Source organism: Ranitomeya imitator, chromosome 5 (genome assembly GCF_032444005.1).
Source record: "Ranitomeya imitator isolate aRanImi1 chromosome 5, aRanImi1.pri, whole genome shotgun sequence".
Classification (NCBI taxonomy): Eukaryota; Metazoa; Chordata; class Amphibia; order Anura; family Dendrobatidae; genus Ranitomeya; species Ranitomeya imitator.
Window position 1 is genome coordinate 571,814,038 of NC_091286.1, and position 17,704 is coordinate 571,831,741.

The 17,704-nt window shown below is 46.2% G+C and overlaps 1 protein-coding gene across 2 annotated transcripts in view; it reads left to right on the forward strand.

Annotated features, from left to right (window-relative positions):
• Positions 1 to 17,704, forward strand: part of ST6GAL1 (ST6 beta-galactoside alpha-2,6-sialyltransferase 1) — a 346,442-nt gene that overhangs the window by 135,812 nt on the left and 192,926 nt on the right. The gene's annotated exons all lie outside the window — the stretch shown is intronic.

Here is a 17,704-nt window from a genome sequence, read left to right on the forward strand (position 1 = left end):
ATGTCCATCCTATTATGTTGGCAATAAAGTAATCAAAAAATATATAAATGAGCAAAACTGTGCTTAATGAATGATAAAGGTTTCTGTGTGATCAAAAAGAAATAAAGGTAACAAAATAGTGCTAGTTTTATATGATGTATCTACAAGCTCATAAATATAAAGGGATCAATGATATCAGAGGAACCAATTATGAAAACAGTGGATGGAAAATATGCATAGGTACCTTTACCATATATTACCTTTAATGGTGGCTGAACCCCAACGCGCGTTTTGCATATAGCTTTGTCCAGGGGATGCCTTGAAAAAGCGTTGTTTTAACGCGCGAAACGCGCGTTCGGGTACTTCCACCCGGCCCAGGGTCCCACTCTTCAACATTGGTAAGCACCATTCCTGGATATGACTTCTTTCTGGTGTAACCTTTCTGGGGTGGTCCCTGCCAGGGTGCATTCTGTGACACAGTAGCACTTTATATATTCTATTTTCGGATGCATAAAGACTATGTTGTACCAATGAGTGGTGGTGATCTTGGTGCGTCTGTATTTTTCTGCACTGCGTCATGTGATATTGTTACTTTTGTTTTTAAATAATATTTTTCCTACTAAAATTTCATCTTTTACTTCATACACCTGTATACTCCTAATTCTTCTATTGCCATAAAAACAGTAGATATGTTTTCTGTAAACTGCATGCTCTAGTGAAAGAGCTTTTATATTGCAGAGTTTATTATTTAAAATTCCCAACGGGTTGTGGCCATATTGTTTTAAACAACCAGACACCTTTCTCTCTTTCATCTGCAAAGTACGGCTGCACAGTGACTCATTGGTTGGCACCAAAGATAATTGATCATTTTAAATTTGAATTTTTCAGGTTCAGTGATTTTTTTCAAAAAGGTGTTAGCTGCAAATCTCAAGTACCGGTAGTCCACTTGTGAATCTCAAGTAGTCCATTGCCTTGTAATGGTGTGTAGAACATTTTGCTGCACCCCAATGTTGTATGCAATCTGTTTTATATAAGTAGAGAGAGGGGGAGTAAGAGGAAGAGAAAGAAAGAGAGAGATTCATTCCCTATATGAATTCTTTGGGAAATAGATTTCAAATATTTGCATTGCAAGAAGGATGAGAAATTGCTCAATCACACTGATACTAGTGCGGCCTGCTTTAACTTTCTCTCCCTTTTGATTCAACAAAACGGTGTTTTTTTATTAACAACTTTAAACATTTTAGAAAAAGCAGACCAAATATTTCCCCAACCCTCCCAGCTCCCTTTCAAAAACATTCTCCACATCCAGAACGTATTTTTAAAGAGTAGTGCTACAGTAAAAACATTCAGAATACTGCAGAAAACAAAGGCTTGAGTAACACATACAGGAGAAAAAGCAGCAAGACTCATCCTGAATCTGTAATAAAACCACACCAGCCCTTTCCCATTACTTCAGAATACATCATATATTTTGTAAAGCGACTAAGGGAACAGGTATACTGCCTGACATCTTTTTTACCTACAAGTGGGAAAACGGCAAGTACTACTTATCCCTGTCCGTCAGCTATAATGAACCCAGACCGAGCCTACCGTACTTTTCGGATTATAAGACTCACTTTTTCGCCCCCAAAGTTTTGGGGAAAATAGGGGTGTATTTTATAATTCGATTATATCTTACTGGGTCCGGTGGAGCTGGATCCCAGGGTTGCTGATGGCGGAGGCAAGAGTAACGAGTTGCTGCGGGCCACAGAGGTGCGACACTGCGGGTGTTCGGTGGTGTGGGGGCTCTGCCAACATCTTGTGAAAAGCAGGAGACCCTGCACTTCCATGGTTTACATTGCGGTGTACTAGGGTAAAATGGCTGCTGAGGGCACATTCGCAGATGGAGATCTCGGCACTAATATCTCAGGAGACGACGTCTCAGTGCCAAGATCTCCATCTGCTTATGCGCTGCCTCCAGGGGCAATTTTCCAGAAGTCCACTGCAATAAGAACCATGGAGGTGTGGGTGCTCCGGGCTTTCACAAAATGTCGGCGTAACCCACTGAACACCTACAGCGTCACACCTGCAAACACCCCTTCCTTCCAACCTGGGGTTCGCAGCATCACCCCACTTCTGCCTCTACCAGCAGCGACTCTGAGACCCTGCTATACCGCAGCCGCCACCCACGGTAAGTAATAAGATACATGTATTATAAGAAGCACCACCATTTTATTTAAATAGTTTTTTCCTATTTTTCTCCCCAAAATTTGGGGTTCGACTTATAATCCTGTGCATCTTATAAACCTCAAAATATGGTAATTAACGCTCTAGAAGAAACATCAGATGTATCAATTGCGCGGTGTTGACTCACTCAGCTGTTTGCAGAGGTAAACACTGGAACACTTTTTGTGGTATATCACCTGCTGGTTTATTAGTGCACAGAATAAACCGTAGCAGGGTTGAACAAAGTAAACATGGCGTTTCTGGCCTAATGGGAAAACAAAACAAAGATAAAGTTCAATAAAGTCCTTTTTCCTGCAAGATTCACCTGCAGGGAACACTCAAAGTCCTCAACTCCTCCTGGAGCCACGTCTGTAGAATTTACTTCGCAAACACACTACAACCCCGAGGAAAAAAAAAAGTGACTGAGGTGGAGATATGGTGAGTAGGCTTCCCGCTCATCTCTTACTTACTCACCAAAAAACCCAGTCCATTATCATGGGTGGTTTAATCCCTTCAGCACATAGCATGCTGGAGAGAAACTAATGCGTTTTTAGATCACAGAAGAAAGTAATCTTCGTGACACATATCTCCCATCACATGCAGTGCCAGTGACCCTGTCACACAATCCACGATGCCCACAATTTCTTGAATTTTACAATGGCACCTCGTTTACCTTATACAACATTCTCCAGAGTTAAGAATCAGTTGTTCTTATAGATAAATTATCATTAAGATAGACCCTTCTCATAAGCAATGTTGCGCTAACTTCCTTGCCATATAAAGTATTCTTGCCACTACCACCTTACTTGGTTTGTCAGTCTCAAAGTCCTTCACATAACCCAGAAATCACTCCAATGGCGTGAAGGAGACATTTATAGAATAGACATTATCATGTCTGTTACTGCCTTCCAAATACTTTCTAGGCCTTGACAGTACTACAGCAGATCAGCAAACTGTGACTTACATCTAGGATATAGGGAATCACCTATAAAGAGATTGTCCAATAGTAGGACAACCCCTTCTTGATCAAAATGTTTGGCCCCCATAAAATAATAAAGCTGATAGCTTTCCCACTGTGTTAGTGTAGGGGAGTGCCAGGGGCGCAGTCGTAGCCAAGCATTCCGGGTCTGGTATAAAAGTCACATCTCACTTTGAGCTTACTTGTGTTCCCGTTTTCTGCTCCTTCTGGAATTGCCCGCTGCTCTTCAAGGTTACTTTTAGTTACTTCAGAATAAACAGACAAACAGTCCAATTGCAATTTAAAACGGGCAACTTTACTTGACATACTTCGCAGCACATCCGTGTCAGAAACAATTTCCGCATCAAAGTCCATACAGTTCACATTCTATAACCTTAAACAAACTTCTTACACCTCTCAACTTGAATTTCAAAAAACTCTTCTTGGGCAAACTGATCCAGGTCTTATATTTTCAAGATTATGTGACTTTTGTGCATGGTGCTTGTGTGATGTGTGTGCATGGTGCTGGAGCGATGTGTGTGCATGGTGCTGGTGCGATGTGTGTGCATGGTGCTGGTACGATGTGTGTGCATGGTGCTTGTGCATTGTGTGTGCATGGTGCTGGTACGATGAGTGTGCATGGTGCTGGTGTGATGCGTGTGCATGGTGCTGGTGCGATGTGTGTGCATGGTGCTGGTGCGATGTGTGTGCATGGTGCTGGTGTGATGTGTGTGCATGGTGTTGGTGCGATGTGTGTGCATGGTGCTTGTGTGACGTGTGCGAATGGTGCTTGTGTAATGTGTGTGAATAGTGCTTGTGCCTGTGTGATGTGTGTGCATGGTGCTTGCGTGATGTGTGTGAATGGTGCTTGTCTGACGTGTGTGCATGGTGCTTGTGTAATGTGTGTGAATGGTGCTTGTGCCTGTGTGACGTGTGTGAATGGTGCTTGTGCCTGTGTGATGGTGTGTGCATGGTGCTTGTGTGAAGTGTGTGAATGGTGCTTGTGTGACGTGTGTGCATGGTGCTTGTGTGATGTGTGTGAATGGTGCTTGTGCCTGTGTGATGTGTGTGCATGGTGCTTGTGTGACGTGTGTGCATGGTGCTTGTGTGATGTGTGTGAATGGTGCTTGTGCCTGTGTGACGTGTGTGAATGGTGCTTGTGCCTGTGTGATGGTGTGTGCATGGTGCTTGTGTGAAGTGTGTGAATGGTGCTTGTGTGACGTGTGTGCATGGTGCTTGTGTGATGTGTGTGAATGGTGCTTGTGCCTGTGTGATGTGTGTGCATGGTGCTTGTGTGACGTGTGTGCATGGTGCTTGTGTGATGTGTGTGAATGGTGCTTGTGCCTGTGTGACGTGTGTGAATGGTGCTTGTGCCTGTGTGATGGTGTGTGCATGGTGCTTGTGTGAAGTGTGTGAATGGTGCTTGTGTGACGTGTGTGCATGGTGCTTGTGTGATGTGTGTGAATGGTGCTTGTGCCTGTGTGATGTGTGTGCATGGTGCTTGTGTGACGTGTGTGCATGGTGCTTGTGTGATGTGTGTGAATGGTGCTTGTGCCTGTGTGACGTGTGTGAATGGTGCTTGTACCTGTGTGATGGTGTGTGCATGGTGCTTGTGTGAAGTGTGTGAATGGTGCTTGTGTGACGTGTGTGCATGGTGCTTGTGTGATGTGTGTGAATGGTGCTTGTGCCTGTGTGATGTGTGTGCATGGTGCTTGTGTGACGTGTGTGCATGGTGCTTGTGTGACGTGTGTGCATGGTGCTTGTGCCTGTGTGACGTGTGTGAATGGTGCTTGTACCTGTGTGATGGTGTGTGCATGGTGCTTGTGTGAAGTGTGTGAATGGTGCTTGTGTGACGTGTGTGCATGGTGCTTGTGTGATGTGTGTGAATGGTGCTTGTGCCTGTGTGATGTGTGTGCATGGTGCTTGGGTGACGTGTGTGCATGGTGCTTCTGTGACGTATGTGCATGGTGCTTGTGTGACGTATGTGCATGGTGCTTGTGTGACGTGTGTGCATGGTGCTTGTGTGACGTATGTGCATGGTGCTTGTGTGACGTGTGTGCATGGTGCTTGTGTATTGTGTGTGAATGGTGCTTGTGTGATGTGTGATGTGTGTGCATGCTGCTTGTGTGACGTGTGATGTCCCCCAACATATCATTATCATATTTTCAGGATTTCATTTTGTATTGTGCGAGAGAACCTACTGCAATTTCTGATGCCTTAATAATAATTCTATCACCTGTGAAATAGTAAGGAAATCCTGAAAACATGAACTGTTGGCTGCCACAAAGACTGGAGATTGGGAAACAATGGTGGAGAGAAGAAAGTTTAATCATAATCATACAATCCTTGAGGAAGCCCAAAACGCGAAATGCACGTCAGGGCAATGGACGAACGTACATAATTTTTCTTCCCACATGGGTAAACACTACTTTGCACTTTATCTAAGCTGAGGGACTATGGATTTTGCCCTATCATTTACATTCACATAACCTGCCCTCTCTTCTTGGCTATATATCTGGGCAGGTGCTGTGGGAATGCTGTTCTCTACTTGTATGCCATCTTGTGGCCATATTATTATTATTATTTATTTATATAGCACCATTAATTCCATGGTGCTGTACATGAGAAGGGGCTACATCAAAATACAAATATCACTTACAGTAAACAAACTAACAATGACAGACTGGTACGGAGGGAAGAGGACCCTGCCCTTGCGGGCTTACATTCTACAGAATTATGGGGAAGGAGACAGGAGGTCGAGGGTTGCAGTAGCTCCGATGGTGTTGAGGTGGCAGTGTGGTCTTTACAGGCTGTAAGCTTCCTTGAAGAGGTGGGTTTTCAGGTTTCTTTTGATGGATCCAAAAGTAGTGGATAACCGGACGTGTTGGGGCACAGAATTCCAGAGGATGGGTGATATTCGGGAGAAGTCTTGGAGGCGATTGAGTGAGGAGCGAATAAGCGTGGAAGAAAGGAGGAGGTCTTGGGAGGACCGGAGATTACGTGAGGGAAGATATTGAGAGATTACTGTGGAAATATACGGAGGAGAAAGATTATGGATGGCTTTGTAGGTCAGTGTTAGTAATTTAAACTGGATATGCTGGGAAATTGGGAGCCAGTGAAGGGATTTGCAAAGAGGGGAAGCAGGAGTGTAGCGAGGAGAGAGATTAATTAGTCGGGATATTGCTATATTTTATAACCCATGGTGTCGTTACCATTAACTCTTAATATATTGTTCACAATTAATGTTTTTTATACAATTGAGAAATAAAGTCTTTAAATTGTATCATTAATATTAATATCTCATGATATTTGATTTTGGGGCACATTTCTCCAATTCTTTATAGGATTTATACTATTTAGGGAGTAGCGATGCCCCTTTCCTCCCGTTATTGGAGTACTATACATAAGTATATCCAGTATGTCAGTCTTGGATTTACTGTCAACGCCCCCCCCTCCCCCCTCCTGAAAATTACAACTCCTAGCATGCAGTGTCAGATTAAAGCTTTAAGGGCCTGCAGGAGTTGTAGTTTTGCTACCGCAGTGATGATGTAGGGACAGGTATTGCATCTGTACCCACAATATAAAAAGTCATCAACACTTTAAGACTACTTTTATACTTGCATTGTGAAATCTGGAAGGCTCTTTTGTCTGGGAAGATCCGGATGGATTTCACAGGATCTGGCAGTTTCATGATACAGCCAGATGCTCCCATTGACTATAGTGAGAGGCCGGTCACGAGCCAGCAAAACAGGAAGTCGGAAATCACAGCACTTTGAGGTTTGATGTTTGGCCGTTTTGCCGGATCTATACCAGATCTGGGTGGCTTCACATTATAGTCAATGGGAGCATCTGGCTGCCTCAAGTGGATCCTGTGCAATCCGTCCCACACTTCCCAGATAGAAGTGCATGCTGGATTTCACAACCACTATGATAACAATGGCAGAAAAAAAACAGATGAATGTCAGACTAAAATAACGCAAATGTTCACCAGAGTCTTCAGATGGAAAAGTTTATTGGAGTATTTATGCTTTATACTCCCACAGATTGACATTTACAGGATATTTCCCAAGTTTATTGTGAAAGACCCTATATGGCTGGCTAGATGGTGGCATAGGTGGATTCATTGTAGTAAACTTTTCAACTTGAAAATGCTGGATTCCATTTTTGCTTCACTTTGAATATTGTTTAAAGGGAACCTGTCAGGCCCCCTGTACCCCCAAGAACCACCAGCAGCTGTTTGTGTATATGTAGACATACTGCCGATTGTCAATATAAATCAGAGAGGAGGAGGGAAAAACACCAAACAACAATCACATGGTTAAGACTCGAGTAAAGTATATACTGTATAAAATTGCTTTATTTTCATTAATCAGACAAGGATAAGTGTCAACAAACATACATGAACCAACATGCAATCTGCATGCTGGAGGCATATTGGACCATTAAAGACCCATATAAAATTGAGTCACGTATATCACATGTAAGTGAAAAATAATGACAAGCAGTGGTACAGGTAGGGAGAGAGGCAGGCATATGATAGTGCTAGTATATAGAACAAAAATTCAGATATATACACCGTGTTACAAATTATTATGCAAATTGGATTTAAGTGTCATAAAGATTTAATTGTTTTGTTTTTCAAATAAACTCGTGGATGGTATTGTGTCTCAGTGCTCAATGGATCACTGAAATCAATCTTAAAACACATGTGATAATTAGTTTTCCAGGTGATTCTAATTAAAGGAAAACTACTTAAAAATGATTTTCCACATTACTAAGCAGGCCACTGGTTTCAAGCAATATGGGAAATAAGAATAATATCTCTGCTGATGAAAAGTGTTAAATAGTGCAATGCCTTGGACAAGGTATGAAAACATTAGTTATTTCACAAAAACTTAAGAGTGATCAATCATCATACTGTGAAGAGATTTGTGACTGAAACAGAGCACAGACAGAGTTCATGCAGATAAAGGCATAATGAGGAAGGTTTCTGCCAGACAAATTCACTGGATTAAGAGAGCAGCTGCTAAAATTCCATTACAAAGCAGCAAACAGATATTTGAAGCTGCTGGTGCCTCTGGAGTCCCTCGCACCTCAAGGTGTAGGATCCTTCAAAGGCTTGCTGTGGTGCATAAACCTACTATTTAGCCACCCCTAAACAGTGTTCACAAGCAGAAATGGTCGCAGTGGGCCCAGACATACATGAAGACTAATTTCCAAAAAGTCTTGTTTACTGATGAGGGTAGAGCAACCCTGGATGGTCCAGATGGATGGAGTAGTGGATGGTTGGTGGATGGCCACTATGTCCCAACAAGGCTGCGACGTCAGCAAGGAGGTGGAGGAGTCATGTTTTGGGCCGGAATCATGGGGAAACAGCTGGTAGAGCCCTTTAAGGTTCCTGTAGGTGTGAAAATGACCTCTGCAAAGTATATAGAGTTTCTGTCTGACAACTTTCTTCCATGGTCTAAAAAGCAGAAACGTGCCTTCAGGAGCAAAATCATCTTCATGCTGCAAAGAATACCTCTGAGTCATTGGCTGCTATGGGCATAAAAGGAGATAAACCCATGGTGTGGCCACCATCTTCCCCTGACCTCAACCCTATAGAGAACCTTTGGAGTATCATCCAGCACAAGATCTATGAGGGTGGGAGGCAGATCACATCAAAACAGCAGCTCTGGGAGGCTATTCTGACTTCATGCAAATAAATACAAGAGAAACTCTCCAAAAACTCACAAGTTCAATGGATGCAAGAATTTTGAAGGGGATATCAAAGAAGGGTTCACATGTTAACATGTAACTTGGCCTGTTAGGAGGTTTTGGAGTTAAATAGCTTTTTGTTCAGTGAATGTGACCTCCTAATGCTGCAAATTCAACAAATGAGCATTTTCAGTTCTTTAAAAGATATCAAATGTTTAGAAATTCTACTGTCCTAATAATTTGGAACAGTGCATTTTGAGTTTTTGTTCATTTTGGAGATTTCTTCAATAAAATTCGATGTATACTCTAACGGGTAATGACTTTTATTAGACTGACTGTCTTTTGCACCTACCATTTAGGAAAATCCGAGAAAAATGTGATTTGCATAATAATTGGAACATGGTGTAGGATAAAATAAACCTTAAAAACTGCCCATATATACTACCCGGCATACAGTATATCAATGTATCAGTATGTGGCAGTAACATTCTATTACATAAGAAAATACAATTGGTTAAATACCGTAAATACTCGAGTATAAGCCGAGATTTTCAGCCCAATTTTTGGGGCTGAAAGTCCCCCTCTCGGCTTATACTCGAGTCATATACCGGGAGGTCAGCAGGGGAGGGGGAGCGGGGGCTGTGTAATCATACTTACCTGCTCCCGGCGCGGTCCCTGCAGTCCCTGGCTTCCCCGGCGCTGCAGATTCTTCCTGTACTGAGCGGTCACATGGTACCGCTCATTACAGAAATGAGTATGCGGCTCCACCTCCCATAGGGGTGGAGCCGCATATTCATTACTGTATATGAGCGGTAACGCTGCCCGCTCAATACAGGAAGAAGATGCAGCGCCGGGGAAGAAGCAGGGACGCAGCGCCAGGACCAGGTGAATATATGGGGAGGGGGAGCGCTGCGCTGCGCGATAGTCACCTGCTCCTCGGTCCAGGTGTCGCTCTGTCTTCAGCAGTGATGCTCAGGTGAGAGGGTGCGGTGACGTTGTCAGTGCGCGCCCTCTGCTGAGCGTCAGTGCCGAAGACAGAGCCGCACGAGGATCAGGTAAAAGTGCCGGGGTCCTGAGCGAAGAGAGGTGAGTATGTGATTTTTTTTATGGCAGCAAAAGCAAATGGGGCAAGTGGCTGTGCAGAGCATCTTATGGGGCCATAACACTTGTGTAGCATTATAAGGGGCAAGTGACTATGCAGAGCATCTTATGGGGCCATAACACTTGTGTAGCATTATAAGGGGCAAGTGACTGTGCAGAGCATCTTATGGGGCCATAACACTTGTGTAGCATTATAAGGGGCAAGTGACTGTGCAGAGCATCTTATGGGGCCATACTTGTGCAGCATTATAAGGGGCAAGTGGCTGTGCGGAGCATCTTATGGGGACATACTTGTGCAGCATTATGAGGGGCAAGTGGCTGTGCGGAGCATCTTATGGGGACATACTTGTGCAGCATTATAAGGGGCAAGTGACTGTGCAGAGCATCTTATGGGGCCATACTTGTGCAGCATTATAAGGGGCAAGTGGCTGTGCGGAGCATCTTATGGGGCCATACTAGTGTAGCATTATAAGGGGCAAGTGACTGTGCAGAGCATCTTATGGGGACATACTAGTGCAGCATTATAAGGGGCAAGTGGCTGTGCGGAGCATCTTATGGGGCCATACTTGTGCAGCATTATAAGGGGCAAGTGGCTGTGCGGAGCATCTTATGGGGCCATAACACTTGTGCAGCATTATAAGGGGCAAGTGACTGTGCGGAGCATCTTATGGGGCCATACTTGTGTAGCATTATAAGGGGCAAGTGACTGTGCAGAGCATCTTATGGGGCCATACTAGTGCAGCATTATAAGGGGCAAGTGACTGTGCGGAGCATCTTATGGGGCCATACTTGTGTAGCATTATAAGGGGCAAGTGGCTGTGCAGAGCATCTTATGGGGCCATACTAGTGCAGCATTATAAGGGGCAAGTGACTGTGCGGAGCATCTTATGGGGCCATACTAGTGCAGCATTATAAGGGGCAAGTGACTGTGCGGAGCATCTTATGGGGCCATACTTGTGTAGCATTATAAGGGGCAAGTGGCTGTGCGGAGCATCTTATGGGGCCATACTTGTGCAGCATTATAAGGGGCAAGTAGCTGTGCGGAGCATCTTATGGGGCCATACTTGTGCAGCATTACAAGGGGCAAGTGACTGTGCAGAGCATCTTATGGGGCCATACTTGTGCAGCATTATAAGGGGCAAGTGGCTGTGCAGAGCATCTTATGGGGCCATACTTGTGTAGCATTATAAGGGGCAAGTGGCTGTGCGGAGCATCTTATGGGGCCATACTTGTGCAGCATTATAAGGGGCAAGTGACTGTGCAGAGCATCTTATGGGGCCATACTTGTGCAGCATTATAAGGGGCAAGTGGCTGTGCGGAGCATCTTATGGGGCCATACTTGTGCAGCATTATAAGGGGCAAGTGGCTGTGCGGAGCATCTTATGGGGCCATACTAGTGCAGCATTATAAGGGGCAAGTGGCTGTGCGGAGCATCTTATGGGGCCATAACACTTGTGCAGCATTATAAGGGGCAAGTGACTGTGCGGAGCATCTTATGGGGCCATAACACTTGTGCAGCATTATAAGGGGCAAGTGACTGTGCGGAGCATCTTATGGGGCCATACTAGTGTAGCATTATAAGGGGCAAGTGACTGTGCAGAGCATCTTATGGGGCCATACTTGTGTAGCATTATAAGGGGCAAGTGACTGTGCAGAGCATCTTATGGGGACATACTAGTGTAGCATTATAAGGGGCAAGTGACTGTGCAGAGCATCTTATGGGGCCATAACACTTGTGCAGCATTATAAGGGGCAAGTGACTGTGCGGAGCATCTTATGGGGCCATACTAGTGTAGCATTATAAGGGGCAAGTGACTGTGCAGAGCATCTTATGGGGCCATACTTGTGTAGCATTATAAGGGGCAAGTGACTGTGCAGAGCATCTTATGGGGCCATACTAGTGCAGCATTATAAGGGGCAAGTGACTGTGCGGAGCATCTTATGGGGCCATACTAGTGCAGCATTATAAGGGGCAAGTGGCTGTGCGGAGCATCTTATGGGGCCATACTTGTGCAGCATTACAAGGGGCAAGTGACTGTGCAGAGCATCTTATGGGGACATACTTGTGTAGCATTATAAGGGGCAAGTGGCTGTGCGGAGCATCTTATGGGGCCATACTAGTGCAGCATTATAAGGGGCAAGTGGCTGTGCGGAGCATCTTATGGGGCCATACTTGTGCAGCATTACAAGGGGCAAGTGACTGTGCAGAGCATCTTATGGGGCCATACTTGTGCAGCATTATAAGGGGCAAGTGGCTGTGCAGAGCATCTTATGGGGCCATACTTGTGTAGCATTATAAGGGGCAAGTGGCTGTGCGGAGCATCTTATGGGGCCACACTTGTGCAGCATTACAAGGGGCAAGTGACTGTGCAGAGCATCTTATGGGGACATACTTGTGCAGCATTATAAGGGGCAAGTGACTGTGCAGAGCATCTTATGGGGCCATACTTGTGCAGCATTATAAGGGGCAAGTGACTGTGCAGAGCATCTTATGGGGCCATACTTGTGCAGCATTATAAGGGGCAAGTGACTGTGCAGAGCATCTTATGGGGCCATACTTGTGTAGCATTATAAGGGGCAAGTGACTGTGCAGAGCATCTTATGGGGCCATACTAGTGCAGCATTATAAGGGGCAAGTGGCTGTGCGGAGCATCTTATGGGGCCATACTTGTGCAGCATTACAAGGGGCAAGTGACTGTGCAGAGCATCTTATGGGGCCATACTTGTGTAGCATTATAAGGGGCAAGTGGCTGTGCGGAGCATCTTATGGGGCCATACTTGTGCAGCATTATAAGGGGCAAGTGACTGTGCGGAGCATCTTATGGGGCCATACTTGTGCAGCATTATAAGGGGCAAGTGACTGTGCGGAGCATCTTATGGGGCCATACTTGTGCAGCATTATAAGGGGCAAGTGGCTGTGCAGAGCATCTTATGGGGCCATACTTGTGTAGCATTATAAGGGGCAAGTGGCTGTGCGGAGCATCTTATGGGGCCATACTTGTGCAGCATTATAAGGGGCAAGTGACTGTGCAGAGCATCTTATGGGGACATACTTGTGTAGCATTATAAGGGGCAAGTGGCTGTGCGGAGCATCTTATGGGGCCATACTTGTGCAGCATTATAAGGGGCAAGTGGCTGTGCGGAGCATCTTATGGGGCCATACTTGTGCAGCATTATAAGGGGCAAGTGGCTGTGCGGAGCATCTTATGGGGCCATAACACTTGTGCAGCATTATTAGGGGCAAGTGGCTGTGCGGAGCATCTTATGGGGCCATACTAGTGTAGCATTATAAGGGGCAAGTGGCTGTGCGGAGCATCTTATGGGGCCATAACACTTGTGCAGCATTATTAGGGGCAAGTGGCTGTGCAGAGCATCTTATGGGGCCATAACACTTGTGCAGCATTATAAGGGGCAAGTGGCTGTGCGGAGCATCTTATGGGGCCATACTTGTGCAGCATTATAAGGGGCAAGTGGCTGTGCGGAGCATCTTATGGGGCCATACTTGTGCAGCATTATAAGGGGCAAGTGGCTGTGCGGAGCATCTTATGGGGACATACTTGTGCAGCATTATGAGGGGCAAGTGGCTGTGCAGAGCATCTTATGGGGCCATACTTGTGCAGCATTATAAGGGGCAAGTGGCTGTGCGGAGCATCTTATGGGGCCATACTAGTGTAGCATTATAAGGGGCAAGTGACTGTGCAGAGCATCTTATGGGGACATACTAGTGCAGCATTATAAGGGGCAAGTGGCTGTGCGGAGCATCTTATGGGGCCATACTTGTGCAGCATTATAAGGGGCAAGTGGCTGTGCGGAGCATCTTATGGGGCCATAACACTTGTGCAGCATTATAAGGGGCAAGTGACTGTGCGGAGCATCTTATGGGGCCATACTTGTGTAGCATTATAAGGGGCAAGTGACTGTGCAGAGCATCTTATGGGGCCATACTAGTGCAGCATTATAAGGGGCAAGTGACTGTGCGGAGCATCTTATGGGGCCATACTAGTGCAGCATTATAAGGGGCAAGTGGCTGTGCGGAGCATCTTATGGGGCCATACTTGTGCAGCATTATAAGGGGCAAGTGGCTGTGCGGAGCATCTTATGGGGCCATAACACTTGTGCAGCATTATAAGGGGCAAGTGACTGTGCGGAGCATCTTATGGGGCCATACTTGTGCAGCATTACAAGGGGCAAGTGACTGTGCAGAGCATCTTATGGGGCCATACTTGTGCAGCATTATAAGGGGCAAGTGGCTGTGCAGAGCATCTTATGGGGCCATACTTGTGTAGCATTATAAGGGGCAAGTGGCTGTGCGGAGCATCTTATGGGGCCATACTTGTGCAGCATTATAAGGGGCAAGTGACTGTGCAGAGCATCTTATGGGGCCATACTAGTGCAGCATTATAAGGGGCAAGTGGCTGTGCGGAGCATCTTATGGGGCCATACTTGTGCAGCATTATAAGGGGCAAGTGGCTGTGCGGAGCATCTTATGGGGCCATAACACTTGTGCAGCATTATAAGGGGCAAGTGACTGTGCGGAGCATCTTATGGGGCCATACTAGTGTAGCATTATAAGGGGCAAGTGACTGTGCAGAGCATCTTATGGGGCCATACTTGTGTAGCATTATAAGGGGCAAGTGACTGTGCAGAGCATCTTATGGGGCCATAACACTTGTGCAGCATTATAAGGGGCAAGTGACTGTGCGGAGCATCTTATGGGGCCATACTAGTGTAGCATTATAAGGGGCAAGTGACTGTGCAGAGCATCTTATGGGGCCATACTTGTGTAGCATTATAAGGGGCAAGTGACTGTGCAGAGCATCTTATGGGGCCATACTAGTGCAGCATTATAAGGGGCAAGTGACTGTGCGGAGCATCTTATGGGGCCATACTTGTGTAGCATTATAAGGGGCAAGTGGCTGTGCGGAGCATCTTATGGGGCCATACTTGTGTAGCATTATAAGGGGCAAGTGACTGTGCAGAGCATCTTATGGGGACATACTTGTGTAGCATTATAAGGGGCAAGTGGCTGTGCGGAGCATCTTATGGGGCCATACTTGTGCAGCATTATAAGGGGCAAGTGACTGTGCAGAGCATCTTATGGGGCCATACTTGTGTAGCATTATAAGGGGCAAGTGGCTGTGCGGAGCATCTTATGGGGCCATACTTGTGCAGCATTATAAGGGGCAAGTGGCTGTGCGGAGCATCTTATGGGGCCATACTTGTGCAGCATTACAAGGGGCAAGTGACTGTGCAGAGCATCTTATGGGGCCATACTTGTGCAGCATTATAAGGGGCAAGTGGCTGTGCAGAGCATCTTATGGGGCCATACTTGTGTAGCATTATTAGGGGCAAGTGGCTGTGCGGAGCATCTTATGGGGCCATAACACTTGTGCAGCATTATAAGGGGCAAGTGACTGTGCGGAGCATCTTATGGGGCCATAACACTTGTGCAGCATTATAAGGGGCAAGTGACTGTGCGGAGCATCTTATGGGGCCATACTAGTGTAGCATTATAAGGGGCAAGTGACTGTGCAGAGCATCTTATGGGGCCATACTTGTGTAGCATTATAAGGGGCAAGTGACTGTGCAGAGCATCTTATGGGGCCATAACACTTGTGCAGCATTATAAGGGGCAAGTGACTGTGCGGAGCATCTTATGGGGCCATACTAGTGTAGCATTATAAGGGGCAAGTGACTGTGCAGAGCATCTTATGGGGCCATACTTGTGTAGCATTATAAGGGGCAAGTGACTGTGCAGAGCATCTTATGGGGCCATACTAGTGCAGCATTATAAGGGGCAAGTGACTGTGCGGAGCATCTTATGGGGCCATACTAGTGCAGCATTATAAGGGGCAAGTGACTGTGCAGAGCATCTTATGGGGCCATACTTGTGTAGCATTATAAGGGGCAAGTGGCTGTGCGGAGCATCTTATGGGGCCATACTTGTGTAGCATTATAAGGGGCAAGTGACTGTGCAGAGCATCTTATGGGGACATACTTGTGTAGCATTATAAGGGGCAAGTGGCTGTGCGGAGCATCTTATGGGGCCATACTTGTGCAGCATTATAAGGGGCAAGTGACTGTGCAGAGCATCTTATGGGGCCATACTTGTGTAGCATTATAAGGGGCAAGTGACTGTGCAGAGCATCTTATGGGGCCATACTAGTGCAGCATTATAAGGGGCAAGTGGCTGTGCGGAGCATCTTATGGGGCCATACTTGTGCAGCATTACAAGGGGCAAGTGACTGTGCAGAGCATCTTATGGGGCCATACTTGTGCAGCATTATAAGGGGCAAGTGGCTGTGCAGAGCATCTTATGGGGCCATACTTGTGTAGCATTATAAGGGGCAAGTGGCTGTGCGGAGCATCTTATGGGGCCATACTTGTGCAGCATTATAAGGGGCAAGTGGCTGTGCGGAGCATCTTATGGGGCCATACTTGTGCAGCATTACAAGGGGCAAGTGACTGTGCAGAGCATCTTATGGGGCCATACTTGTGCAGCATTATAAGGGGCAAGTGGCTGTGCAGAGCATCTTATGGGGCCATACTTGTGTAGCATTATTAGGGGCAAGTGGCTGTGCGGAGCATCTTATGGGGCCATAACACTTGTGCAGCATTATAAGGGGCAAGTGACTGTGCGGAGCATCTTATGGGGCCATAACACTTGTGCAGCATTATAAGGGGCAAGTGACTGTGCGGAGCATCTTATGGGGCCATACTAGTGTAGCATTATAAGGGGCAAGTGACTGTGCAGAGCATCTTATGGGGCCATACTTGTGTAGCATTATAAGGGGCAAGTGACTGTGCAGAGCATCTTATGGGGCCATAACACTTGTGCAGCATTATAAGGGGCAAGTGACTGTGCAGAGCATCTTATGGGGACATACTTGTGTAGCATTATAAGGGGCAAGTGACTGTGCAGAGCATCTTATGGGGCCATACTTGTGCAGCATTATAAGGGGCAAGTGACTGTGCAGAGCATCTTATGGGGCCATACTTGTGTAGCATTATAAGGGGCAAGTGACTGTGCAGAGCATCTTATGGGGCCATACTTGTGCAGCATTACAAGGGGCAAGTGACTGTGCAGAGCATCTTATGGGGCCATACTTGTGCAGCATTATAAGGGGCAAGTGGCTGTGCAGAGCATCTTATGGGGCCATACTTGTGTAGCATTATAAGGGGCAAGTGGCTGTGCGGAGCATCTTATGGGGACATACTTGTGCAGCATTATAAGGGGCAAGTGACTGTGCAGAGCATCTTATGGGGACATACTTGTGCAGCATTATAAGGGGCAAGTGACTGTGCAGAGCATCTTATGGGGCCATACTAGTGCAGCATTATAAGGGGCAAGTGACTGTGCAGAGCATCTTATGGGGACATACTTGTGTAGCATTATAAGGGGCAAGTGGCTGTGCAGAGCATCTTATGGGGCCATACTAGTGCAGCATTATAAGGGGCAAGTGACTGTGCAGAGCATCTTATGGGGCCATACTTGTGTAGCATTATAAGGGGCAAGTGGCTGTGCGGAGCATCTTATGGGGACATACTTGTGCAGCATTATAAGGGGCAAGTGACTGTGCAGAGCATCTTATGGGGACATACTTGTGCAGCATTATAAGGGGCAAGTGACTGTGCAGAGCATCTTATGGGGACATACTTGTGCAGCATTATAAGGGGCAAGTGACTGTGCAGAGCATCTTATGGGGACATACTTGTGCAGCATTATAAGGGGCAAGTGACTGTGCAGAGCATCTTATGGGGCCA